The sequence below is a fragment of the Tamandua tetradactyla genome, chromosome 13 (assembly GCF_023851605.1).
Source record: "Tamandua tetradactyla isolate mTamTet1 chromosome 13, mTamTet1.pri, whole genome shotgun sequence".
In the NCBI taxonomy this organism is placed as follows: Eukaryota; Metazoa; Chordata; class Mammalia; order Pilosa; family Myrmecophagidae; genus Tamandua; species Tamandua tetradactyla.
The window spans coordinates 34,936,974-34,964,499 of record NC_135339.1 but is presented as its reverse complement, the minus strand read 5'-3'; the positions used below and the strand labels follow the sequence as shown (position 1 = coordinate 34,964,499).

Genomic DNA, 27,526 nt, shown 5'->3' with positions numbered 1-27,526 from the left:
AAGGTAGAGAGCCAATGAGACTGGTGGTCAGGTAGGTCTCTAGAGTTCAAAATGTATTCCTTATTTATTTTAAAATTATTTTATTTACCTATTTTTAATTATTGGTGGAAGCAAAAGAAGGCCTCCCATTTATCAATTCCTCCAGAAACGAAAAAGAGTGGCAAGGACATAATCTCAGAATAAAAATATAAAACTTTAATCAATTCAGCTTTTTAAAAGCCTCACAATTGAGTTTTCATTCTTCTCGATTTCCTGAGGACCAGTAAAAACTTCATCACAACGTAAACTCTAAAGAACAGAGGGTGGAGAGTGCACAAGTGGTTCAATGGTAGAATGCCTGTCTTCCATACAGGAGATCCAGGTTCGATTCCCAGACCATGCACCTAAAAACAAGCAAACAAAGAACAGAGGGTGAGACAGCTGGACGTTCCAACAAACCATGTCCTTTAACAGTGGACTTGACGTTGATGCACCTACCAAGTTCAGACCCCCACTTCATGGTCGGCTGACCATACGTCTTAGTTTTCTCTGAACAGTCCTGATTTGTGCTTGTTGTTCCTACATAATTATTAGCAGTGCCTTCTTTCACCCTCCTAAAAGTCTGGGTTTGGATGATAAATTATGACATCACACCACTGTATTAGTTAGGGTTCTGTAGAAAAACAGAATCAACAGGAAATATCCATAATACAAAATTTACAAAAGTGTCTCACATAACCATGGGAATATAGAGTCAAAATCCATAGGGCAGGCTGTGAGGCAGATAACTCTGATGGAGGGTCTGGATGAACTCCACAGGAGAGGCTCACCATCCGAAGCAGGAATGCAACCTGTCTTCTCTGAATCCTCCTTAAAAGCCTTCCATTGATTAGATTAAACTCACTCATTACAGAAGACACTCCCCTTGGCTGATTACAAATGGAATCACCTGTGGATGCAGCCTATGTGATCATGATTTAATTCTATGAAATGTCCTCATAGCAACAGACAGGCTAGCACTTGCCCAACCAGACAAATGGGTGCCACCACCTGGCCAAGTTGACACATGAACCTGACCATGACACACCACTTAAAGATGTTGCTGCACAATTTTACGTTTTCTCCATTCAATGGTTGATTGGGATAAATTCATTTCTCAAGCTACCTATTCCAAGTACAAATACTGTATTGTCCACTTTGATTTCCCCGATATCTCGTGAAGTATGCAGAGCAGAAATTCCTACCCCCATTTTATAGGTAAGAAATTCAAAGTGGAGAGCAGTTCAATGACTTGTCCAAAAGAAACTAACTAATAAGTACTTCCTCCTGGTTAGGGATCAGCCCTTTGGACTTTATCTTCATTCTTCTTTCCACAACATCGCATGGGTTTTACAACTGTAGGCATTTTGAAAATGTTTTATTCCAGTAAGAGGATGAACTGAAGTAGAATGAAGTTAATTACAAGGTAGGTCAAAACAAAAAAAAATTAAAGTAATGCTTCAGGGTGTTTAGTTTTACAAATATAAAACAATAGCAGATTTTGTTTTGTTTGTGAGTGTTCTCTTACTGAAGTAATCCAGGCAAAAGCTTGGAGGTGGTATCTATAATCTCAAAGATATTTCTGTCATATTTTGTGGATTTATTCTAAAAATTGACATTTAAAAAATTCAATTACATTACACTTTAAAAGCACCTACTAAAACACCCCCACATGTGTACACACAAATGACTAAAACTTTTCTGAAAGGATATACAAGGAACTGAAAAATTTTCTTTTGAAATGAGATCAGGAGTGGAGAAGAGTTATATTTTATATGTTATTTGTTGAATTGTTGTATCAAAGGTATGTTTTTTTTTTTTTTTTATAATAAAAAATAAGTTGGGCGGGCCGCGGTGGCTCAGCGGGCAAGAGTGCTTGCCTGCCGTGCCGGAGGACCCCGGTTCGATTCCCGGCCCCAGCCCATGTAAAAAACAAACAAACAAACAAAATATAATAAAAAAAAAACAAGAAAATGTTTAAAAATGTTTCCCTTTCTTCCTCCCTTCCTTCCTTCTCTGTCTTTCCTTCCTTTCCTCCCTAAAAAAAAAAAAAAAAAAAATAATAAGTTGAAAACATTTAAAGGAAGCATTTACCAAGTAATAAGAAGGGTTCTAACTTTATTTTTCCTATGGAGGCAGTCAATCATGGAAGAAAATGTCAGATTCTTTTGGAAAAAACATCTGAATGAAACAAAAAGCTAATATTTGAGAATAAATATCAGTTTTTCTTTAGATGGATTGCATAGTGAGTGAAGATATCGGAATGAAAATATTTAATAAAATGTCATTTATTTGGCTCAGAGAGTGTGGTTGGTAGGTAGACAAGGGTAGAATTTCTGGGTGGTTGGTTCTAGTACTAGTATTTACTCAATGCCATGCCCCCAATCTGAGGGTAAACTTCAATATTTCAATAGTATTTTTACTAATGCTTAGGGATCAAAGATAGGATGGAGACAAAATTTCTATTCAACATATATTCAACCAACATTCATTGAATGCCGATTACATAGAAGGTTGCTGGGCTTGGCTCTGGATAACGCACTCATATTCAGCTGAACAGCTCCCTGCCCTGTGCAGCTTATGGTCTAGTATAAAGACTGACAAAACAAACAAATAAATACACAGATATATATGGAATTACAGACTGTAAATGTGAAATATTATGAAGCAATAAAAAGGTACAGTCCTAGAGAATAAATGAATGAAGACACTATAATACACATTTGTTTTGCCAAAATTACAAAAATACCTTATCTTTTATTTTCTTCTCTGCAGAGAGGTAAGGGACCAAGAGTGGAAAGGAGATGGGATTCCATCAGAAGGGTCGAGTTCTGGTTCCAATACAAAATAGCACCATAACTGTAAAATTGGCAAACATTTTAAGTCTCAATTTTTTAGTCTACTTTCCTCAACATAACAACCTCAGTATAAGGTTGTTCTGAAAAAAATAAGGCAAAACTAAATAATGCAAATAAAATGCTATAAAGTTCTACGATTTATTCTCTCAATGAACATTTACTGAGAACCGACTTTGGGTTAGACTACTGTGCTAGGAGCTTGCAATATAAGTTTCAAGATTCAGGCTGTACTTAACAAAGAGTTCTTCTCTGATCTGGAGAGATAGACAAATATATGCAACTATGTGCCTGCATGTGTTAAGGTTTTTGTTTTGGTGGTGGTTGTTCATTTTAAAGGCTGCCTTTTACATAAAAGGCAAGTAAAAAGCTCACATAAAAACCTCATTTTTAAAGCATTTTCAAGGTTTTGCCCATGAATTAGTAGAGAAGCAGCCCAATCTTTTCATAATTTCTGTTTTATTACCTTGGACGATGAGAATAAATGTTTAAAATGGTGATACTTTAGCTCAACAATTGTAATACCATTTGAATTACAAAAGATTAATCATTAGTATAAATCTGTATGAGAGATTTTTGTTTGTATTTTATAGATTTGAAAACCACGTAATTCACATATAATAAAAAATGGTTATCCTCTAGAATTTCAGTTAGCTATAGGGCACTACTCCTGGATGACAATGTCACATAAACGGGCTTTCTGTTTATGTGACAGCTGTTTTGGTTTAAATTATGGATCACAAAAAGTAAAGGGTTTGGGGATGAATTGAAAAATGATTTTGAGAAACTTTTAAAGAAAAGAGTGAGTTGGAAAGATTATTCCTACACTAGGATTTCTTGGAATTGAAGCAGAGTTTTTATCTAAGTTAAAAGGAAAATAGAAACTTAAAAATATTTCTTTTACACCTTTTTGAATAGACTTCACTGTGTAACTCAGTCATTAGCAGTTATTTGGTTCGCAAGTTCTGCAATTGGTTTTCCTGAAGGAATCGAAGTTTTATGCCTGAATTGATGAGATATTTTGATTTGTTATCTGTATATATATAGCCTTAGATGCTCAGAAATCACCCGTACCCACCAACCCTCTCAAATGGCCTATTTCTTTTTCAAAACCTGTCTCACATGCTTACTTGTGTTTAGTTTGATCTTTCTAAGGTGTCTTTTAAAAAGGCTACCTGCAAAGTGTAGTGCTTAAAAAAATTATGGGATATAAGGGGACATTCTCAAGCAAACCAAATAAACAACACAAAGACGTGAATAAAACTTCTCAAAAATTCATCTTGGTGAGTTTGTAGCAATTTTTAAAATCTGTATTGTCTTATGTTCTTCCATACCAGCGTTATTCTGTTTAATTGGGACCTATTCCTTACTGTTTCTGGGTTACTATAGTTCACTGCTTCCTTCCTTTTCTGTTACAACTTGGCTTTTGTTGTCAGCATGAGATGAAGTGATATGGCTTTTAAACATTTCCTTGCTGATAGTTCTTGTTATGAATAAGGTGGGGGGGGGGGCGGACAGAAGCCCAAACTATTGCTAGGAAGCTCACGCATTATTAGTTGGTAATCATCTCCCACCTGAGTTGTAAACCCCCTGAGAGCAAGTATCAAGCCCAGGACCTAGTATGGTGCCTGGTATCTGACAGGTGGGTGTGCAATAAACAGTGATTGATACATTAATCACCTGAATTGCTTATGTGCATGATGCAGGCTAACTGTATAAACATGGCAAGATCACTGGGCTGGGAATCAGGGAAACTGATCGACAGAATCACTTGGCCAATAACTAGGTACAATACTTAGAAAAATACTTTGTTGTTCAGAGTGTGATTTTATAATTTTGAAATGATGACCTTGGACCAGATCACTACTTTGAAAATGTTCTTGTTTCTTGATTTTTGTTTAGTAATGGAACATTCTTTTCAAATGGCAGCTTAAGTGGAATGCCAACCGTTCTTTATAGGACTAGTAAAAGCAGAAGAAATTTGGTTTGAAACAGGGCCAGAACCCCGTCCCTCCTTTTTGGCTACCCTCCCCTCTCCCCCTGCAACTTCATCCAGGGTGAGGCTTAAGGCATCCTTTTTAGAACCCTAAGGCTCCAGAAGACCTAATTTGAAAGCCAGCGGACTTAGTCATCTTAAAGGTCCTTGTATAAAAAAATGTTATGACCAACATAAAGAGATATTGTAAGGAAGAAAGAACACAAGAGCTCTCAGTAATAGCTGGAACCAAACAGCGGCCCAGCCTTTCTATGTGACCTTGTGGTTCAGTTTCTTTGTCAAATGAACCATATTTCCTACTAATGGCATGCTGACCAACGACTACATAATTTAAAAGCAATTGTTCTGGTTATCTATTGTTGTAAAACAAACTTTCCAAAGCATGGTGGTTAAAACAGCATCTGAGGATTTTGTGGGGCAGGACCTCAGGCAGGGTTCACCTGGGTTTCTTTTATTCGTTTGCTTGATGTTTCTCATCTGGAAAATGGGCTGGTCCAGAGGCGCCAAGACGGCTTCACTCACATGTGTGCCTCCTTGGCAGGACTGGCTGGCAGGAGTCTAGACATGTCAACCAAGGTGCCCTCACCAGGACTTCCAGAATGGCAGTTTCAGGGTGGTCAGATTTCTTACATGGTGACACAAGGTGCCAAAAAGAATATTCCAGAAAACAAGGCAGACGCTGTGTGGCCTTTTATGGCCTAGCCTTGGAAATCACAAAGCATCCCTCCTGCCATACTCTATCAGTCGGAGCTGTCACAAGCCTGCCAAGATTCAAGAGAGGGAAAGAGAATCGACTTCTCAATGAGTGCTGTGCCCAAGAATTTGTAGTCATGTTTTAAAGCTGCCACAGGTATTCTACTAGTCAGTATCTGTCTTATTTCTGCAGAAGTCTGGAGAGAGTCAATGAAGGTGAGCAGGCTTGAGTAACACATTTCTAATCCACTGTAATAGGTTCAGGATATTGTAAAGGAGTTCATGCTTTCTTGAACATTTTATATCAGGATTAAATGTACCAACCCAGCCAAATGGATCTCTAGTGTTCTATGCTTCAGACAAGCCTTGCACCTGTGCTATGGAATGTTTCTTTGCAGAATTCTTTGCTATCAGAATCACTCAATATAAACAAGTCTCCTCAAGTTAAGATGTCCCATATCACTCCAGCATTGCTAGGATATTGAAAACAGAACATGCATATTTGGAAAGTTGCTTTTAAAATGTGAATGTAAGCGTTCCTTGCATATAGGATTCATTATGCCACTAGAACAATTTGGATATGTGCTCCTGCCTCCCTATACCTCTAAAAACAAATAAGTTCAAACTATAGACGTCATGCTGTCTGGGGAAACAAATTGAAAGCACTTCTGGACCCAGCTGACTCTTTTCAAAAATATGTTATTATGTGGAAAGAGAATGTGAAAGTGTTCAGGAGCCAAAATTACATATTGTCAGTTGATAATGATAAATGGACTTGTCTGGGCTCTTTCTAAAAAATGGAAGGTAATAAGGAGTCTTGCTCCACTACGCAAAATGATTATTTTTACCTCTGTTAATTCCACATGTTGCCTGGAGAATTCCTTTCCTGGAATGGAATATATAACTTAGAATTTGTAAAGCCACATAAGGAAAAATGATGTCAGGAGTCAGGTTACTTTGGGGGAGAATTGCCACAAATTTTTTTCACAAACCTAAATATGAAAGATATTTCTAGTGTCTCACACAAGACCACCTTGCACTAAGTGGTCAGCAGTCAGGAAGGACATGACCACCTAAATGTCTCTTTTAATCATCACAGCAATTTCTAAAACTGCCAGTACAGATTAAGCCCTTTTTTAAAAATTAAGGTAATGGGTTAACTAGAGGTTCTTACAGTTCTGAAGTGAGGTAATTATTAATCATTAGTAGCAGGTGCTATAGTAATACTATTACTATTCTGTGCAGTATTATTATCCAGGTAACTTGCCAATACTGAAGGGAAGGGAGGGCAGTGTTCTGAGACTTGGGCACAGGGGAGGTAACTGGCCGGACAAGGAGCCCTGCTGGGAGGGCAGCCCAGAGAGGGGCCGGCAGAAGGGAACCTTGAACCCTAAGAGGCAGCGCCAGGATACAGTGACACAGAGGCCCATGAAGGAAAGCTTGGGCAGGGGCAGCAGGCTGGAGAGAACACCCCTAATAAAATGCTGATTGTACAGGTGTATTTAAGGATGACCCTATCTCTGTAAAGTTTCCTGGTTAGGAAAATAAAAGAACTTATTAACAGTTTGGTTATACTTAATTTAACCTCTCTATTCCTCACCCTTCTTTTGCAAAATGTGGGCAAGATTGAAAAGCTTCAAGGAAACAGTACATCTAGCAGCATCCGGCACAAAAGCAGTTCTTGGTAAATGATAGCTGTGTCCGTAGATTACCAGGAAGAAACAGATGGCACGATCCAGTTGACAAATTTGAGGAGACTTTTGGAAAGGGACTCTTTGTAAAGGCATGGGAAGGGTGTAGTGAGCCCCCGGCATCCTACCTAGGGCCACTATGACCAGCTTGAGACCTGAAAGGGCAAACAAAAGGGGCCTTGGACTAGAGAGATGGCAATAGTTTGTAGCCATCCTGCAGAGGGAGCTGGACAAATAAATACCCCAACCTCTCTCCCTCTGCTCCCCTGCTGGTACTGCTCACTGACCCAATTGGAAACCAAAGAGTAAGGGAGCCCAATCATGGCACCCACAAAAGTCTTCCCCCAGGTATATTAAATCCACTGGAGAGTGGATTGGGGGTAAATGTATAAGAGATCCAGTACAGTATCTATAATAATAACTATTGTTATTTGTATGTTTATTATTCCAATGTCTAGTACTGGAAGGCATGATACTTAGCACAATGTTTGGAATCTAGAAACTCAATAAAAATCTATTGAATGAATAAATGAATGAACGAATGAATAGATTCTCATCCATGATCATAACAGTTAGGAATTGAGTCTGGTTGCTATTAAAAGAAACCCAACTTCAGTGCTGAAAAACACAGAGTTATTTTCTACACAAAAGAAATCTGGAGGCAGCCTTTCCAGGACCGATATGGGGCTTCCATGAAGTCATGAGAGACCTGGGTTTCCTTCCTTCTTTCTGTTCTGGTGGGCTAGCTGTCATCCTCATGGTGACCCTGTGTTCCGATATGGCTTCCAGAGCTTCAGACATCACATCCACAGTTCTAGAAATGGGAGGGAGGGTGGGAAAAGAGGAACCAGCTTTCTCGTGGAAGTCTCATATGATATTTCCTCTTACATCTTGTTTCCTGGGATTTGGTCAGATGGCCAAAACTATCCACAAAGGACGTGGGAAAAGCTGGCCTTTTTTTTTTTTATTAAGTGCATCATTACTTTGATTAAAATTTGCTATTACAAAGGAAGAAAGGCAGCATTCTCTCTATCAATCAGACTGCACGTCCAAGACCAAACAAAAATTTTTATATCAGACTCTTTATTAGAAAGCCTGAGATGCATTTAGTATTAACTCCATTAAAAACCAGATTGCTTGGGGGTTCACACAGCCAGCGAAAACTGGAACAAGAATTCAAGCTCCACGATATTTCCAAACTCCATGATGTGTACATATATATTATACTGTATACTGGTTGCATGCTTGGCAGAATCATGAGTGATAACAGCACACTTCCAAAATGTATGAGCATTTCCTGAACTATAAATAAATATGTATAAAAGAGCTCTATGGTGAAATAAGATTGGAAAATACTAGATTTTTTTTTTGCATGGGCAGGCGCAGGGAATTGAACCCAGGTCTCCAAGGTGGCAGGCGAGAAATCTGCCTGCTGAGCCACGGTGACCCACCCAAAATGCTAGATTTTAAACCAAGTAAAATAAATTTTTCTTTTCTTTTTTTGAAATAGAAGTTATGTATTGTGAAATCTTCAAGAGGAAGCTACAAAAGAATTTCCAAAATTCATTTGACCATGAAACCCTCTTTTTCCTAGCAACATAGTTTTAGGAAGTGTTAGACTACTTAATTCAACTCGTAACAGAGGCCCTGGCCTTCTACGTGCATAGAATTAAGAGCCCTTCATAAACCTGCCCAGGGAAGTGGCAAGTCTGGACCACAGAGAAGAGACTGTGATGTAAGACTCAAAGCAGAGGGACCACAGAGGATAGGGAAGAGCCCAAGTCTATGGTGAGCACCAGCAAGAGCTAAGGTAACCCTGAGTCAGCCTGGGCCACCCCTCAGCCTGATCACATGAAGAAGGAGCAGACAATGAAGTGCGCCAGCTGCCAACCTTAGCAGGAGAGGCCAGCAGGGAAAGCTTGACCAGGCTGAAAACGAGCCCTAAACAGCTGCTATTCAGGGGAACTTAGAGAAACCTCTCACGGACGGATCATTTTACTCAGCCACGCACAAGATGCTCTTTAAACCATTCTCATAAGGGATTGAATGTTATTATTTTTAAAAATTTGATTCATTTGCATATCAATATATTCACATACTTGGTAAATTGAAACAATGTACCTAGATTCACAGGGAAAAGTTTTGCTTCCCGTTCACCTATTTGTCTCTCAACAGCACTTCTCCTGAAGGAAACCATTTTAATTGAGTTCTCGCGCATCTTTCCAGAGTTTCTTTATGCTAATACTAGCAAATGTGAATATGTATTCTTATTCTTATTTTTCCTTTTTCTTAAATCAAGGGTAGCATAACACTTTGGGGCCTCTTTTTTTTTTTCATTTAAAATATGTCAATGGAATTTCTTTCAGTACAAAGAAAGTATATTCATTCTTTGTTTTCTGAAGAGTATTTAATTGTAAGAATGCTTCATAACTTATTTAACTCTTTCCTGATTGGTGAACATAGATAAGATGTTGTTATGAACAAGACTGCAATGAACAGTCTTATAAATATTTTGTGTACATGCATGTATACTTTAAGAAAAATCTAAGGGTTTGAATTTTAAATAAATGTGTAAATTGAATGGAGACGCTCATGCCACAGAAGACTGGCAGGTTACCAAGTTTCATTGAACCAGGTACCCAGTGAGGAGTATCTTTTAGGAGATCAGATCAGCTAAGGGAGAAATAAAGAAGCCACCTTATCTTGGTGCATCCAAGGTTCTGTTGGTAAGTTTGTGAGTCTCCTTCATATCCATCAACAGATGTAAGCACACACTAAGAAAAATAAAATTGAGCTCACACTCGACATTTCTACATTCTAGTGGTGTGTGGGAGAGTTTTCCTTATAAAGGGGTGGGGTCAGGGCAGACATATTAACATTTTCAAAATGTGAAATCATTATAACATTTTTCCATATTGTTTAGTATCCTCATATGATACCAAATAACTGCATAGTTATCCATTATATAGAAATTCTGCTATATAGAAATTTATGTTATGAATTCCTATTCTAAACATTTAGATTGTCTTAAATTATTTTGATACTATAAATAATACTCTATGAAAACCAAGGAAAGGGTTGCTTTAAGGATTCTAGACAGGCTGGCTTCATTAGCCTGTGAGCTGTGCAATCAGTCCCTCGGGGACCTGGAGTTCAGGGACCCTGAGCCCTGCTTGGCTCAATGCTCTGTGTAGCCCTCTTGAAATTCCCAATTAATTTTGATCAAGAATGCCCTGCAAATTATGTAGGTTGCCCTGGCTAAAGACTATATGCAGAAAGGAGGATGGGATGAAAGAGTGATAAATGTTGGAGAGAGGGCCAAGAAATTGATCTTAGACCTGATTAATATCCCCTTCTTATGCATTTGAAGAATGATATGCTATTAATGTATTAATTGATGTTTTTGTTTTGTTGTCTTCCCCTGTCCTCCTTTGACCTCTGCGTCTCTCCACTGGAGCAACTTCTGGGAAGAGATGACACAGAGAAAGAAAGAATACGCAGGCAATTGTCAGCCTTTGAGTTTTAAATAGGCTTTTGGATTGATAGCAGAAACAACAGTCTTGAGAGATAATGTTACTTCGTTTAGTTTTAACTAAATGAAGTTTTAGTTTTAATTAGTTTTAAAAGCCTGGATTATATGAAGCCTTCAGGACAGGAATAACAGTTCTGGAAGAAAAGTGTTCTCAGTTCAAGGCGGTTTTCCCACCCCCTCAACTACAGTCTCCGAGAGAAAGTGGAGTCAGAGGAAAATGCAGACACTTATGTTTTCTTGGGAGGGACCCTAGGCCTTGGTCCCCACACTGGGGCTGACCCTTGACAGGGCTTTGGGGACCACCAGCAGAGAAGAGCTGTGCCTCACTGTCAGGGTAGAGCCAGGAGAGACAGCCGTGTTACAGGTCCCCCTTTTGCCAGGGTGGTGGGGAGCCACAGAGTAGATAGAAATGGTGGCGGGGTGTCTGAGCAGAGGACGCGAGTCACCCTCTGGGTTCCCGAAACACAGGTGAGCAGCAGGACTATTTCCTGGGAGACCAGCATTGGACCGATCCTGTTGATGGAGAGCTGGGCCTCAGGGGGAGTGAGGTCAGGAATAAAAGGATTTGCATGTTCCCACGTCCTGAGGCTAGGAGGGAAGGGTGACATCTCAGAGGATGCCAGCAAGGACCAAGGAGGACCAGCGACCAAAGCCCTTCCCTGATGCCTTGGGGCTGCGGATATCCCCCAGACTAGACCCAAACATGGGGCAGAGGCAGGGTTCCCTCAATATTAGGTATTAGTGTAATGGGACATAAAATAGAAATAGAATCAGCTACAAAAAAATGAAATACCTTTTTAAAACTTGTACTTGTGGCTGGAGATTCTTCTGCTACGCATACTTTTCATGGGTGCAAATATTTGAGCTCAGATATCCTCTTAGAGTTCAACAAACAGCAGGAAAATTGTGACTTACAAATTAACACTCCTCTGTTCTTTTAAGTATGCATTTTTACATTTCAATAACACTTGAGCTGGTGTCTGGCTCCCAAGATATTTTGATAAACATTTCAGCAATGGGCATTTTACACATTATGTTCTCACTTTTAGAGGAGTGATTTTGTGGACTCGGTTTCTTTTCGCAGTGGAACCATCTTTTCAAATAAAATATTAAGAACCTCAGTGTACAACCTGAGAGGAAGGGTGCCCTGGTCCAACATCAGGAGACTCTCCCTATCCTCGCTGTCCCCCATTAGCCCCCTGAGGTGACCCTAGAGACACACGTTGGTGATCCATTAACAAGCTTGAGAATCAGAGACTAGGTGTGCACTAATTCAGGCTGCTCCAGTTCTGATGGTGTAGTGAATAAGAAATGAAATGGTAACACACTCCGCCAGCAGGTCCCCTGTCCCCATGTCCAGACAGTAAATGGCTTGGACTGGCTCAATGGTGCACTGGTCATTAGAATAATGAGTAGTGGCCTTACCGATGTCTATGCCTTACCCGGCTCCCCAGCCCCCAAACTGAAATTAGTCTATGCTGGGATTCAGCAATAGGTATTTTCAGAAAGGCCCCTTTCCAGGGTATAGAAAAAAAAAAGAATAGGGGGAACAAAGGTTAAAATATATTGGGTAGATGGAAATACTAGCGGTCAAGGAGAGGGAGGGGTAAGGTGCATAGTATGTATGAGTTTTTTCTTTTTATTTCTTTTCCTGGAGTGGTGCAATGTACTAAGAAATGATCACGGTGATGAATATACAACTATGTGATGATATTGTGAGTCATTGACTATATACCAAGAATGGAATGTTCATGTGTTAAGAATGTTCGTGTTTGTATGTTGTTAGGTTTTGTCAGTAAAGATAAACAAACAAACAAAAGGCCCCTTTCCCCACCCTGGCCTTTGTTCCAACACACAACTGGGATGGGAGCCTTAGAGGAAGATAATCTTTAAGGGCTGCTGTCAACAGTAAAATTCTGAGAAAAAGGAATTTGGCAAGAAGACACATTTTCTCACACTTAGTCTAATCTTGAAGTGATTGGAATAATTAGCTGGTTTATCTAAATTTGATGATCCTGTTGGAACAAATTCTGGAGGGCAGGAGAGTTGAGTCTTTTGAGAACTCACAGAAAGTAGAAATAATATCTTGTCAATTTTAAAGGTGTTAAACAGTGAAGCAGAGCAAATTCTATTCTCCTAAGAATGCGAGAATTTCTCTTTAGCAAAAAAGAGTCCTTGAAATCGTTATTTATCCTTGGCTCCATGGGAAATAATGGCTCATTGCCAGGTGGGCATAGAAGAATGGTAATTTTATTCATGTAAATGTCAATATTGTCTTCAGAAGGTAGGAATGTTAGAAATAGTGTTCGAAAATCTTTGGAATCTAGTTACCATATAATTAAATTTAATCTCAACTGCAATCTTGCCTTCTTGGGAAGAGTATTATTCTATTTTTGTTAAATATTTAAAAATTAACCTATAAGGAAATGAAAATCATCATTTTAATCTGGCCTCATATTTGTTTAATAATCTCAAATGATTAATTTTCTAATTAAGGAAATGGAATTGATTTGGCAAAGTTATCATGTAGTATTCATGGTTGAAGTGTTCACTATTTCATCATGACATTTAGCCCAGTTTAATAACATTTCTTCTGCAGTTTTCTAAAAGAACATTCCCAAAATGTGTCTTACTGCTGCTGTTAGAGTTAATAGAGGTCGCATACACCAAATTTCTCTTTATTGAAAGGAGTTTGGAAAACACTGTGTGTGTGTGTGTGTGTTTGTGTGTGTGTGTGTGTGTGTGTGTGTTTTGGGTTTGAATTTCAAATTCTCTAAATTTCTTAGAAATTTCCTTTATAACAGTCATTTTTACCCCAAAACAGATTTTCTTTTTTTTTCTTTTTTTCTTTCGTACCCATCTTTATTTACTCAGAGAAGCACAAGGGGATGGAGGAAGGAGAGTACTTACATTCTCCCCTTCTCCTTCCAGGCTCTGAGTACGGAGATGCTGACAGATTACAGGGTTATAGTAAGCCGCTCTCTGGGACGCTGAAGCACCACAAGGTCTGAACAGTGAGGTTCCTCTCAGAATTCTGGGGAGGGGAAGCAGGTAGAGAAGACATAATTTTGGAGTAAGTTTTTGGAGAATGTTATTCCTTCCCAGGGTGAAGTTCAACATGTGGTGAAGTAACTGCTCTCTCCAATGTGGCTTGGCTATTTCGTTTATGTGCAAATGAATTAAAAGTCATTACAATAAAAAATTCAGCTCCACAGTCGCACTGGCCATATTTTGAGTGCTCAGTAGTCCCATCTGAACATTCTGATCATCACAGAAAATTCTAGTAGAAATATAGACTTAGAATACCTGTCCCAACTACTATACCTTCACTCAGGATGAGTTCTGTATTCTTTCTCTGGTCTTTGGAGCCTTCCCTATCCATCCACTTAGAGCTCCCATATTTTGACAATTGGTCTTTATTTCCTATTTCAGATGATTTTTCTTTCTGGGCGTTATCTTAGGCCTTGCCTTGGTGATCTATTTTATTTGTCACGATTCTGTGGGTTAGCTGGACTCAGTTGGGTGGTTCTTCTCTTCATAGGGGGATGACTGTATTCTCTTCTGGGACTGCAGTCTGCTGGGGGCATGACTTGAGCTGGAATGTCCAAGAGGGCTTCACCTTCGCGGCGGCGCCTCAGCCGGGGTGGCTGGAATGGCTGGGCACTGGTTGGGCCTCTCTCTGTCTTACATGATGGCTCAGGCTGCAAGACAGCGAAAGTAGAGGCTGCCAGAGCCCTTAAGGACTGGCCTGGAACTTGTGCAATAGCACTTCCATTATGTTCACCGTGTCATGGGAAGTCACAGGCCAGCTGGAGCCAAGAGGAGAAAGATAGAGTCCACTTCTGCATGGGAGGAGCAGCTTTCTTGTATAAGGATGGGATCCATTTTTAGCAGTCATCTTCACATACAGTCTGCCACATGGTTTACTATTTTACCTCTTTTTTTGCTATCACTGGAGAGGATTCTTAAAGATATAATACAACGGTGTAATTAACCACAAACTTTTCACTCTAGAATTTATACACAGTAATATATAATATTTCCAGAGCACCTAGGAGCCAGACATGGTGTCTTTATAAATTGTAGTATGACAAAAGGTAGGTGGGTGGATGAAATGAAGATTTTTCCTTCACACCCCTCTCTTCCAAACCGCCTCTTAGAGAGTCACAGTACACATGGGCATGCTGAAAAATCTTAGCAGACATGAAGAAAAGAAGCTTCTTTCAAAGGGAATTTGGATTTGTGTTTCTTCATATTTACCCATCATAAAATGATTTCCTCACTTGCCTTTGAGATGCTTATAGGAAATTGGAAGGTGGGCGGTTCATAAGTAAAAGAAATACATGATGCTAACCCTCATGCATAATTTAAGAATACAATTCAAAATGAAGATACCATTTTTTACAAAACATATTTTCCACAATTAAACATTTAGTAATTTCCAGGATTAAAACGTGAGGGTGGGGGGGTGCAAAGGGGGACAGGCAAGGCTGAAGGTTTGTGGGAATTATGGGAATATATATTTAGACAACTTCTTTGAGGGTATTTTGACAATATTTATCAAAATTTAAAATGCATATCATTTGACTCAATATTTCCTCTTCTAAGAATTCACCCTTATTCCAATAAATCCTTGGCCAAAAAACCATTTTTTAAATACTCACCATATGCTTTTTTGTCTCTCTGAGGGAGAAGAAAAATATATAATTGTGAGATAACCATGGTTCTTCTCAAGTGAGTTATATAGAGATTTGCACACCCCTTTCTTAGAAAGAAAAGGGTCACACTGTTGCCACAAATTGAACATGTAATGATGGCAGTTTCTGGAATCTGTGTTCATAAATGATCTGGCACTCTGTCTAATATTACTTTCACAAAGTATGGAAAAATGTGCAAGATACATTAAGTGAAAAAAGAAAGGTGCAGAATAGTATGCAAAATATGAATTCATCCAAGTTAAAGGAAAATATTATGTATATGTGTGTCTGTGTGAATATATATAGAAAATTTCTGAAAAGAGCTATGTAAAAAATTTAACAGTAGCCATCTCTGGGAAGGAGATGGGGAGCTTTTCATTTTACAACTTTTACTATTTGACCTTTTTAAAACCATAAGCAAGCATTACTTTGAAAAAAAACTAATTAAACCACAAAGAAATAAAACATTGGCAAAGAAAAAGAAAAAAACATTTTAAAGGTAATATGTTCTAAAACACTCCCATATGAATGCAGTTAATAATCATTTTAATCTGGAACACATGACAGATGACGGCTTTCCAACGCACAAAAGAGTGCAGGGTTTGGAGCCAGACAGACTTAGAATTAAATCCCAGCTACACAGAAGTTAGAGGAAAGTCTTGGGCAGGTCACGTAAGCTTTCTGAATTTCAGTTTCACGTCTGTCAAATGGATATAATCATGCTTTCCTTGCAGGCTCACCCTGAGGGTCACTGCATTGGCGAGGTAGGTCCTTGGCACTCTGCCCGCCCTGTGGTAGATGCTCATTAAAGGGTCGCTGCCATCATTCCCCTATTAACAAGCTGTGTGAACCTGGGAAAACTTCAACATCTCTCAACTTCAGTTTCCTCATTAGAAAATGGGGGAAATTAATACCCATTATACTGCTATAAAGAGCTGGGAGTAGGCACTTGGTAAATGGTCTTTTTCATTTCCCTGCACATATGTCCTAAGATCCCTCTTTGGTGGTAGTTTAAGTCATGAAATAGAGGGAAAATATCAGTTTACATTAAATCCATCCCGTGATCAGCCTTCAAAAGACAATTCTAGCTGAGCGCTCTCCCAAAGGCAGTCTCTTTTTAGATTTTTGTGTTCACAGCCTCTGCAGTTGACACCCGCGTTTGAAGACTGCTGGCACAGATCCATGGGCAGTAACGGTTGATAGCCTGGCAAACTTATTTTTGTCAGAAATTTCCCCTCATCGGACCATAGTTATTAAACACAACATTACATGTTTCTTTCTTATGGGTTTTCGGTTTCACTCTGAAAACATTCCCATCCATTCACATCTGTGTGTACTACATTAGTTCTTCTCAAAATATTTGTTGGTTTATGGGCAGAAATAGGCAGGAATAAAAATGATCTGTTAGAGTTTTTTAAAAAAGGAGTCTTTGTCTAGGTTTGTCCAAAGCCTCTGACAAATCCCAGGCTGCTTTTCCACGTGAAGGCAATCAGCTTAATTTGTTCATCATGTATATCTTTGAGAGTCGGAAGAGGTATTTGGCATAAAAAATCTTAAAGGAAATGTATTCCTCAGTTTTCTCAATTTCCCCTGGCAAACCTTCCTCAGAGTCTATTTTGAGGGACTCAAAAGTTTTCCTCTGGAAATAACTTTGTTTTAATAAATCTCAAGGAGAGAGAAAAGGTTATGCTGAAATAAAAAAGTTTTCCAAAAAGATAACTTTTGTTTCCTTTTAGTTTAAGGAGCTGAATATAAGAATTTGCTCATTTTAGCTATAAAGTAAAAGAAGCCAAATTGATCTGTAGACGTATAATATTTATAAACAGCTGTCTCTTTTCCTCTAATTCTCATTTCAATAAAGGGAATTCAAAGCATCTACTTAAATCCATATAGATTTAGTAGGACAAAACCAGGAATAAAGGGAAAAAAAATAAAGAGGAAATATCAAGGGTTGGGTGTAAGATGAAAACAATACAGAGCAGATTCTTATCCAAAATTTACATAATACAATTCTACATCCTACTGGCGGCCGTCTGCAAACTGTCTCCGAGTTTCACAGGAACTGAGGCAATGAGGCCATCTTGGACACACTTCAGCAAGTGTGTCCACCCCCCTTATTCTGGGAGGTACTCTCTTTCTCCAGTGGTTCTCAACCAGGGGCCACTTGACGCCCCCCTCCCCAGTGGTAGAGGCCGGGGAAGCTGCTAAACATCCTAAATGCACAGGGCAGACCCTCACAGCAAGGAATTATCTGGTCTCTGTGTCAACAGAGCCCAGGTCGGGAAATCAGTGTTGCAGCAGGATATTTCATCCCCGCCCCCCTCCTCACCGCTCTGGCTGATGGGCAGAGAAGAGCTGAGGTGAAGGCTTTGGAACCCTCAGTTACAGCCTTCCTTTAGCCCCAGCTTTGCCTCTGCCCTTCTGTAGTTCTGCTATGTGACTTGATAAATTCCCTCTCGCCAACCCCTCTCTCCCTCTTGAAATTTGCCTGTGTGTCTGAGTTGGTGTTTTGTCAGAGTCCACACCAAAACGGAGATTAAACGAGACCAATGGGCTCCACAAGGGAATGACATCAGTTACTTCAGAGATCACACCTTTTTCTGCTGCAGGCTGGGGAAAAAATTTCTGTCAACAAGTAAAAGGACATGGTAGTTTGCTGTGGTGGAAGCCACCCTAAATGATATCTTTATGATGAATAAAATAGTAAGCTGCATATGACAGCTTCTTAGCACATTCCTCAGTATGTAATATGAAAGTCCAACTCAGCAAACCAATTCTATGGGGCCCAAGTTTATTTCTATCTGATAAACAAGCTGGATTGTCTTTTAGGATAGAGTTTAGAATAGTTAATATCAAAGAGGAGGGTTGATCAACTTTTTTGAGAATCTGATGAAAGTTATGGGCCGTTCCCCCAGACAAATATGTACATTCACACAAACTGTTACATGCAATTTCCATTGATCCATAGCTCCTCCAAAACTCTTGTCCCCAAGGCAATCAGAACCCTGATAAGAGTCTAGGATGGACAGCAGATCAGACAGACACTCTTCCTTTGTTGTTTGCACCACGAAACTATTTCAAAATCATTAGATAATGACTCACTTGCTCTATCTATCCATCCATCCATCCATCCATCTATCCACCCATCCACCCAATTATTTATCTATCATCTATCAACTATCTCTATCTACCACTGTTACATGTTACCTGACCAGTGTCTTTGGGGTCATGTTGGGAATAAATCACTTTATTGACTCCTCAGATGAATTATTTGGGGAGTGATAGCTTCTAGATATAAAAACAAATCCCATATTACAATAATTTATACGGTCTGGTGCTATCTCAGAAATTAAAGCACAGAATCACTGGACTAGACTATCTAGCCCAGAAACTAGTCTTAGTATGTATGCAAGCTGTTTTTATATAAAGGAAGCACCACAAATGAATGATAAAGAGATTATTTGCTACTTTTGCTGGGTAATTAGCGATCTGGAAAAATAATTTAGTTCTTTACTTCATATTGGACAACAAAATAAATTCCTGATGGATTACAGAATCAATTGAGAAGATTTTAAGAAGCATGTAAACAAATCTATTTGAAAAATGTAAAAACCACCAACAGAAATATATGGCAAAGATATGACAGGAAATTCACAGAGGAAAGACAAATGGAGAAAAAAACATGTGAAAACTTTTCCATTCTCACAGTAATAAAAATTTGCAAATCGAAACAAGATTTGTTGGTTTATTAAATTAGCAAAGGTTTCTTTTCAATGACAATAATACATGATGTTGAAGGTGTGATGAGACACATACTTGATTTGTGGTATTCAGTTAATGCATTCTAGAAAATAACAATGGGCATTAAGAACTTTAAAAAATGTTTATGCCCCAAGCAAGTTTTATACCAGGAATGCAAGAAATCTATTACTACAACTCATTAGGTATGGCAGAGAATAAAAATGCTTTAAAATGAATTTGATAAAATTCCCATCCAGGCAGGTCTGAGTGTGAACATCTTTTTCTCATTTAGCCCATTAAGCAGGTTGATGTGTTACACGGCACTTTTCCAACTCTGAATAAAGAACTTATTTACTTTGGTGACTATCACGTCCTTTGCGGTAGATGGAACTTCGTGTTTTACTGTATGTTTCCTTAAAAAACCTGATCTGATAATTGATCAAAAAAGAAATCAAGACTCTAGGGAAGCTATTGATCCTAAAGAGCCTCAAAAGCTTAAAAAAATCACCAACATTACAAATCCACCGTAAAGTTACAGAAGATCCAAAAGCAAGTAAATAACCAAATCTTCACTCTTTTCTTCCAAAGCACTCTCTACAAATGAAAACACTTATACACTCACCAGAAGATAAAACCAGTGCGTGGAAATGCATCTGCTACATATTTACAGTTTACTTCCCTTTTTTTTGACTCTTCATGAGGAATTTTATTTTGCTTAAAAATGACACAGCTTTATCCACATGGTCCACAAACATGGTAATGTTGAATTTTGTGAATTCATGAATTTCTCATGGATGAATTCTTTTTTGTTGCTTGACTAATTTCCTTCAAGTGTATAATACTTGGTAATTACCTTGTCTTCCATAATAAATACCATTTGTGCTTCAGAAAAGATGACAATAAATAAGTATGCCTAGTACTGTTTAAAAAACCTCAACAAAATAAAAATAGAGGACACTTTTAACACTTACGCTACCATTGTTTCATAAGTGCCAGCCAGTGCAATTAGACAAGGGAAGGAAACAAAAGATACATCAATTCAATAATGTAATAACGTTAAATATTCTGGCCTTTTAAATCTTAACAGAGAGTTTTAGAAATTAACAGGGCATTTGTAGATCTGTCTCTTCTCTCTGAAGTGGAAGAATGTACCTTCTACAATTAATTAAAGAAAATTGGTCTAGTGACTGATTTTTCCTTCTAGAAGAAAAATAAAGACAAATTTATCATTTGCAGATGGTTCAAATTTGTACCCAGAAAATATAAAAGGATAAACTGGAAAACTATTACAAGGTTCAAATAAGGAAATGTAAAAGAACTAAAAGAATCCATGAGAATATTTGTTTTAAATAATATTAGAACAGAGAAGTCTTTCTCTAAGTAATAAATAGAGCAGACACTATAAAAATGAATATCTTGCATTACATAAAAATTTAAAATGTTTCCACAGAAAAACACTATTAAAAAACTAAATGACAAAAATAGGATCATTTTCACAACACATATAAAAGATAATGAACTCATTCTTTAATACACAAAGAGCTCATAAATAAAGAAAAGACCAACAACACAATAGAAACTTGTGTAAAGGACACAAGTGGAAATTCAGGGAAAAAAGAAATAGAAATGGATTTCAAGACACGAAAACATGTTCTGCTTTAAGAAAAACAAATTTAAGCAATAACCAACTATCAATTTTAATCTATCTGTTTGACAAAGGGATTTTTTTAGATAATACAAAGTATTGGTGACGATATGGTCAAGGAGTCCCACTCAACAAAATACACAACTTGCGTGAAGTGCAATAGGCAGTTTTGATCAAAATTAAAAATGTATACGACACTCACACCCACCAGAATGGCCATTATCAACAAAACAGAAAATGACAAGTGCTGGAGAGGATGTGGAGAAAGAGGCACACTTATCCACTGTTGGTGGGAATGTCAAATGGTGCAACCCCTGTGGAAGGCAGTTTGGCGGTTCCTCAAAAAGCTGAATATAGAATTGCCATATGACCCAGCAATACCATTGCTAGGTATCTACTCAGAGGACTTAAGGGCAAAGACACAAACGGACATTTGCACACCAATGTTTATAGCAACATTATTTACAATTGCAAAGAGATGGAAACAGCCAAAATGTCCATCAACAGACGAGTGGCTAAACAAACTGTGGTATATACATACGATGGAATATTATGCAGCTTTAAGACAGAATAAACTTATGAAGCATGTAATAACATGGATGGACCTAGAGAACATTATGCTGAGTGAGACTAGCCAAAAACTAAAGGACAAATACTGTATGGTCCCACTGATGTGAACCGACATTAGAGAATAAACTTGGAATATGTCATTGGTAACAGAGACCATCAGGAGATAGAAACAGGGTAAGATAATGGGTAATTGGAGCTGAAGGGATACAGACTGTGCAACAGGACTGGATACAAAAACTCAGAAATGGACAGCACAATACTACCTAATTGTAATGTAATTATGTTAAAACACTGAATGAAGCTGCATCTGAAGTATAGTTTTTTTTTATTTTTATTTCTTTCTCTCTATTATCGTTTTATTTCTTTTTCTGTTGTCTTTTTATTTCTTTTTCTAAATCGATGCAAATGTACTGAGAAATGATGACCATACACCTATGTGATGATATTACGAATTACTGATTGCATATGTAGAATGGAATGATTTCTAAATGTTGTGTTAGTTAATTTTTTAATTAATAAAAAATGTATACAACATTGTAACCATTTTGCTCTCAGGAATTTATTCTACATATGTAGTTATATTTGCATACGAAAACACATGAAAAAAAATTTACAGCAGCAGTGTTCGCAATGGAAACAATATAAGCTTGATATTCTGGGACTGAGGGAATGAGGTATAAGGGAGATAATTTTAAAATACATTCTATATTTCTTTAATGTTCACAAATTTTAATAATAAAGAATGCATAATAATCTGAAAGGAAAAACAGTAGAGTTTTTTGTTTGTTTAAGAATCAACTAGAAATTATGTCTCAAAAGACACAATGTAAATCAAAGAAAAAGTGAAATTTGATTCTAAACTTTTTTTAATGTTCATGTTGTACAGGGGGCACAAATATTGAGTAAAGCGGGTAAGAGGTACATTAATTTAGGAATAAATGAAGTTTATCACTGTATCTTAGGTAAAGAGCCTTCTTTTTTAAAAATTATGTATTGTGAAATTTAAATGATAGATGAAAGTAGACACAACAGTAGAAATTATATTCATGAATTCACTACCTAATTTCAACAATGATCAGCATTCTGGCACTCATTTATCTATCTCCCACACATTTTCTTGTGGGTAAAATTCTATAAAATATTGTAAAATTTAACCCATAAGGCCTTGTCTATATCTCTAATACATAAGGACTTTTAAAAACATAGTGACAATGTCATCATCACATCCAACAAAGTCCGCTATGATTCCTTAATATCACTTTATGTTCAAATGTCCCTGCTATCTTGAAATATCTTTTTGAATTAGGGTCCAAACAAGGTCCACTTATTGTATTTGGCTAAATGTCTTTTAAATATATAAAACAAAACTTACAGACCGAAAAATAAAAATAATAGTCAAAATCACAATCATAATGGGAGAATTTAGCATGCTTCTTTCACTGATAAAACAAGAAGATAAATATCACTAAGGATCTAGAATATTTGAACAATGGGACTCACAGATTTGATCTAAATGACATATACAAAATACTCCACCCGAGAATGTGTTAGAATTCACATTCTTTTCAGGTGCACATGGAACATTTACCTTAATTGATCGTCTGCTAAGCCATAAAGCAAGTCCTGAAAAATCTGACAGGACTGGAAACATGCAGAATGTGTTCTCTGATCATGGTTATATTAAACCAAAAACAAATAATAAAAAGACAACTCAAAAATATCCCTAAAGTTTGGAGATTATGCAAATTATTCAAATAACTCATGAATCAAGGAAAAAGCCATAATGAAATGTAGAAAATGTTTTGAAATAAAACATATTGAAAATATATTTCAAAAGTCATGGAAATCAGGTAAAGCCATGGTTAGGGAAACTTATAGCCTCAAATCCATACATTGAATAGAAGAAAGGATGAAAATGATGGATCTAAATATCTACCTCAAAATTTAGAGAAAGAATACCAAATTAAACCCAAAAGAAATAGAATGAAAGAGATAATAAAGATAAGAACAGACACAAATGAAATATAAAACAAATATTTGATAAAGGGAATAACAGAGATTGGTTTAATGTGAAAAATGACAAAATGAAGTAGAAAACAAATATATGATAAAGGGAATTAATAGAGATTGCTTTAATGTGAAAAATGACAAAAGGATGATACAATTGCACCTGGCAAAATTTCCTGAGGCCTAGAAGAGCATGACATTTCTGAAAAACTCAGTTTTGGTGTCTGACTCTGGGCAAGTCTGTATTAGATTGGTTTTGGGTGTCTGAATGAATGAATGATGTCACATTATCTGTCTTTCCTTGCAAATAACCCTAAGCAAGCAACAAGTGGAAAGATGAGAAGTACATCAGATAAAAAAACAAACTGTATAGTCAGGCTCTGGATAATATCAGGAAACCAATTCAAAAGGGAGAATTTTTCTTTCTTTCTTTTAAGTTTTAACCTCAGGGAATTCTATTTGCTTTGCTTATTTCATTATGCAAATGAACACATTTTAGTCACTTCCTGTGGATCCAATCTACTAGGTGGAGGCAGTGGGTCCCCAGAAACCAGGAAGTAAATGAGTAATCTCTTTTCTATAAAGGGCCAGATAATAAGCATGGTGAAGCTCTTATTCACCATGCATGAGAGATTTTAATACTAATTAGTATTTGTAAAGTAGGAGGAGAAGCAGGAGTGAAGTGGTGGGTGATTTTTATTGCTTGATAATAATTACACATATCACACGTATATCACAATATAATTGTAAAGAGTAACATCTACTGTCCTTTCATCTTGCTAAGTTAATGAAAATGAGTCTTCATTTCATTATACATGGAAGGATTTTGAACAGGTAAAAACAACTGATAAAATATGATCTTCAAAAGGGATAAAAATAATAATGAAATCTACATCTCCAGTAGTGGCATCTCTACTGGGCTAGCGGTCCACATATGCGAGGGCTTCTTGAATAGATTCACCTGCATATCCACAACTCAATATACTCAAAATGTTGGGTATTATCTTACCCCAAAACTTAACAGGTACCATCACCATCTCCCTCCTCCTCCAAATCTGCTCTTTCTACATTTTCTATCTCTATATTCAATACATCAGCCTACTTTGCCAAGTTCAGAAATCTAGATACTATCTAATACCTTCAACTTCTGTCACATTCAGAGAAAAAGGAATTTCTATTTATTCTACCTACTGAATTACAATTGAATCCTATATCCTCTCCATCTGCATTGCCACCATCTTAGATGAGGTCCTAGTTAGAACTGTTAGATTTCTATAACTGCCTTTGAATTGTCTCCTGACTCAACTTGCTCTTCTCCAATTTATTTGCTACATTTTGGTGTCAGATACATCCTAATAAAATTCAAATCTTATTACCTTCCTCCATAGCTTAAAATTTATCATCATTCTGTCTGGTATTAATTTGGCACCTACAGTTCTTCATGATCTGACTCTCATCTCAGATCCTCCCCTCCCCCATATAAAACTGACGCCTAACCATACTGACATAAATGCATCTATCTGTGTAACTCACTGAACATTCCACATATTGTTCAGTCTGCCTGAAGCATCTTCCCTTTTTATTCTATGTACTCTCATGTCTCCCCAACACTCCTTCGAAACCTCGCTAACTTGTACTCAACCAGAAAGACTCAGTTTAAACACCACCTTCTCCAGGAATATGTTCTTGAACTTCCCATCTCCAACAGTCTGAGTTAGATGACCTCAGGATGTTATAGGACAGGATGTGATAGGATGTTATAGGACAGGGGCTAGCAAATATTTTCTGTAAAAGGCCAGACACTAATATTTTGAATTGTTTGGGTCATATAATCTGTCATGACTGTTCACCTCTATTACTGAAGTGTGAAGCAGCCATAGGCAATACATAAACAAAGTGGCATTACTGCGTTCCCATGAAAATTATTTTCAAAAACGGGGATTGAGCCAGATTTGATGAACAGGCTGTGGTTTGCCAAGCTGTGTTACAGCGTAGTCGTTGACATACCTGTCTATCACTCTTCCAGAATATAAGCATATTGAAAACAAGGACAATGTCATATCTTAGAACTTTCAGCTCACGAGACTCAAACTTTAATTCCAATAGTGACCAATAAGTAATTAAAAAAAGTGAAATAAGATGGACGAAAAGTGAACACATCATCCAAAGTGAAAACTACAACTCCAGATAATTATTGCCACTAGAAAAAGTCAAGTAAATTGAAAAAAACTCGTATTTTTATAAGTGTTAGAGAATCGTGGAAGCGATGAGGGCTAGAAGAATGAGATGATTCGGAGTAAAGAATCTTCCCAACGTGAGCTGTCAATCACCAGCCGTACTTCTCTCGCATGTACTTGCTGTCTCTTGGTGAAGGATGGAGACCTGGCTAAGGCTAAGAGAAACCAGTAAAATCTTGAGTGTTTACGTGGGTTACTATCCTGGAACAATGTGTGAGGCTGCTGAGTTAGGCTAAAGGCTTCTTAAAAGGCAAAGTGAAACATTCTGCAATTTCACATACTTAGTTATAAGAAGAGCCAGGAGAGGGGGCCTGTCTCATGCACATAGCCAGTTTCCCTTCAAGATACTTGCACGATTTGAAACTGTGCTTCAGTGCGCATTTAGAAATACCTAAATGGCTATATAATTAAGATGATCTGGTTATCCATCATATATATGTTTCAGATAAAAGAAAAAGCTGAATGAATCAATTGCTAGAATCAACATGTTTTTAAGAAAGAGGCAAACATAACTTCAATGCAATACAATCGTTTCAAAGAGAACATACTGGAGTCCCCAGCTGTGCTGGTTTGAAAGGATGTATGCCCCCTGAAAAGCCATGTTTTAATCAAAATCCCATTTCATGACGGTGGAATAATCCCTAATCAATACTTTATGTTTGAAACTGTAATCAGATCATCTCCCTGGATGATGTGATTTAGTCAAGAGTGGTTATTCAACTGGATTAGACCACATGTCTCCCTCCATTTGGGTGGGTCTTGATTGGTTTATTGGAGTCCTATAAAAGAGGAAACATTTTGGAGAATGGGAGATTCAGAGAGAGCAGAGCAGAATGACATAGCCATGAGAAACAGAGTCCACCAGCCAGCAACCTTTGGAGATGAAGGAAAATGCCTCCCATGGTACTTCATGAAACAGGAAGTCAGGAGAAGAAGCTGGCAGATGACGCCATGTTTGCCATGTGCCCTTCCAGATGAGAGAGGAACCCTGACCGTGTTCACCATGTGCCTTTTCAGATGAGGGAAATTCGCCATGTGCCATTCCATGAGAAAGAAACCCTGAATTTCACTGCCCTTCTTGAACCAAGGTATCTTTCCCTGGATGCCTTAGATTGGACATTTCAATGGACTTGTTTTAATTGGGACATTTTCTCGGCCTTAGAGCTATAAAGTAGCATCTCATTAAATTCTCCTTTTTAAAAACGATTCTGTTTCTCGGATACTGCATTCTGGCAGCTAGCAAACTAGAACACCAGCCCTGCTGGCTGTCTCACTTAATGCTTATGTTAGTGCATTCTGGTTCCCCTTTCTTTCCCTGGTTTTCACAGGCAAGTGGGCCCCTCTCTGTAGTGAAAGTATTAAAAATAGTAATGGAAATAACGACAACAATACAGTTGACTTTCAGAGAACATGCCTTACCCTCATCATCTCATCTGATCCTCCCCACGATGTCAGCATGTAGGGCCTGACTATCGCCATTTTACAGAAGAGGAATCCAAGGCACAGAAAAGTCAAGTAACCACCCTTGAGTCAGGAGGCAAAGGAGCTGGGGTCTGATCATGTACAATTTCAGAACTTAGTCTCTTAATTATATTGTGATGATTCAGTTGTAAAAAAAAAAATTGTTCTAAGGTAATTATTTAGCTAATTACAATTAAACTAAAATCACTCCTGAAATGAGCAATAGTCAACCTTTGAGAACAGGAACACCCTGAGGGGTGGAGAAGATGGTTAAATAACTAAGTGTCTAAAGATGACCCCATCAGAGTCATTCCTTTTGACAAGAATTCCCAACTTAACTTTCATCCTGGCTGTATATGCCCCGAGTTGGAATAGGAGTACTC

General features: G+C 37.8%; 1 long non-coding RNA gene across 1 annotated transcript in view; it reads right to left on the bottom strand.

The window, feature by feature from the left end:
• Positions 1 to 268: 268 nt before the first annotated feature.
• Positions 269 to 27,526, bottom strand: part of LOC143653855 (uncharacterized) — a 30,495-nt gene continuing 3,237 nt past the window's right edge. The window contains exons 2-3 of the long non-coding RNA XR_013161566.1: positions 478 to 652; positions 269 to 383 (exon numbers count right to left, since the gene is read on the bottom strand). This is a non-coding gene — a long non-coding RNA (uncharacterized LOC143653855). The remainder of the gene's footprint in view (positions 384 to 477; positions 653 to 27,526) is intronic.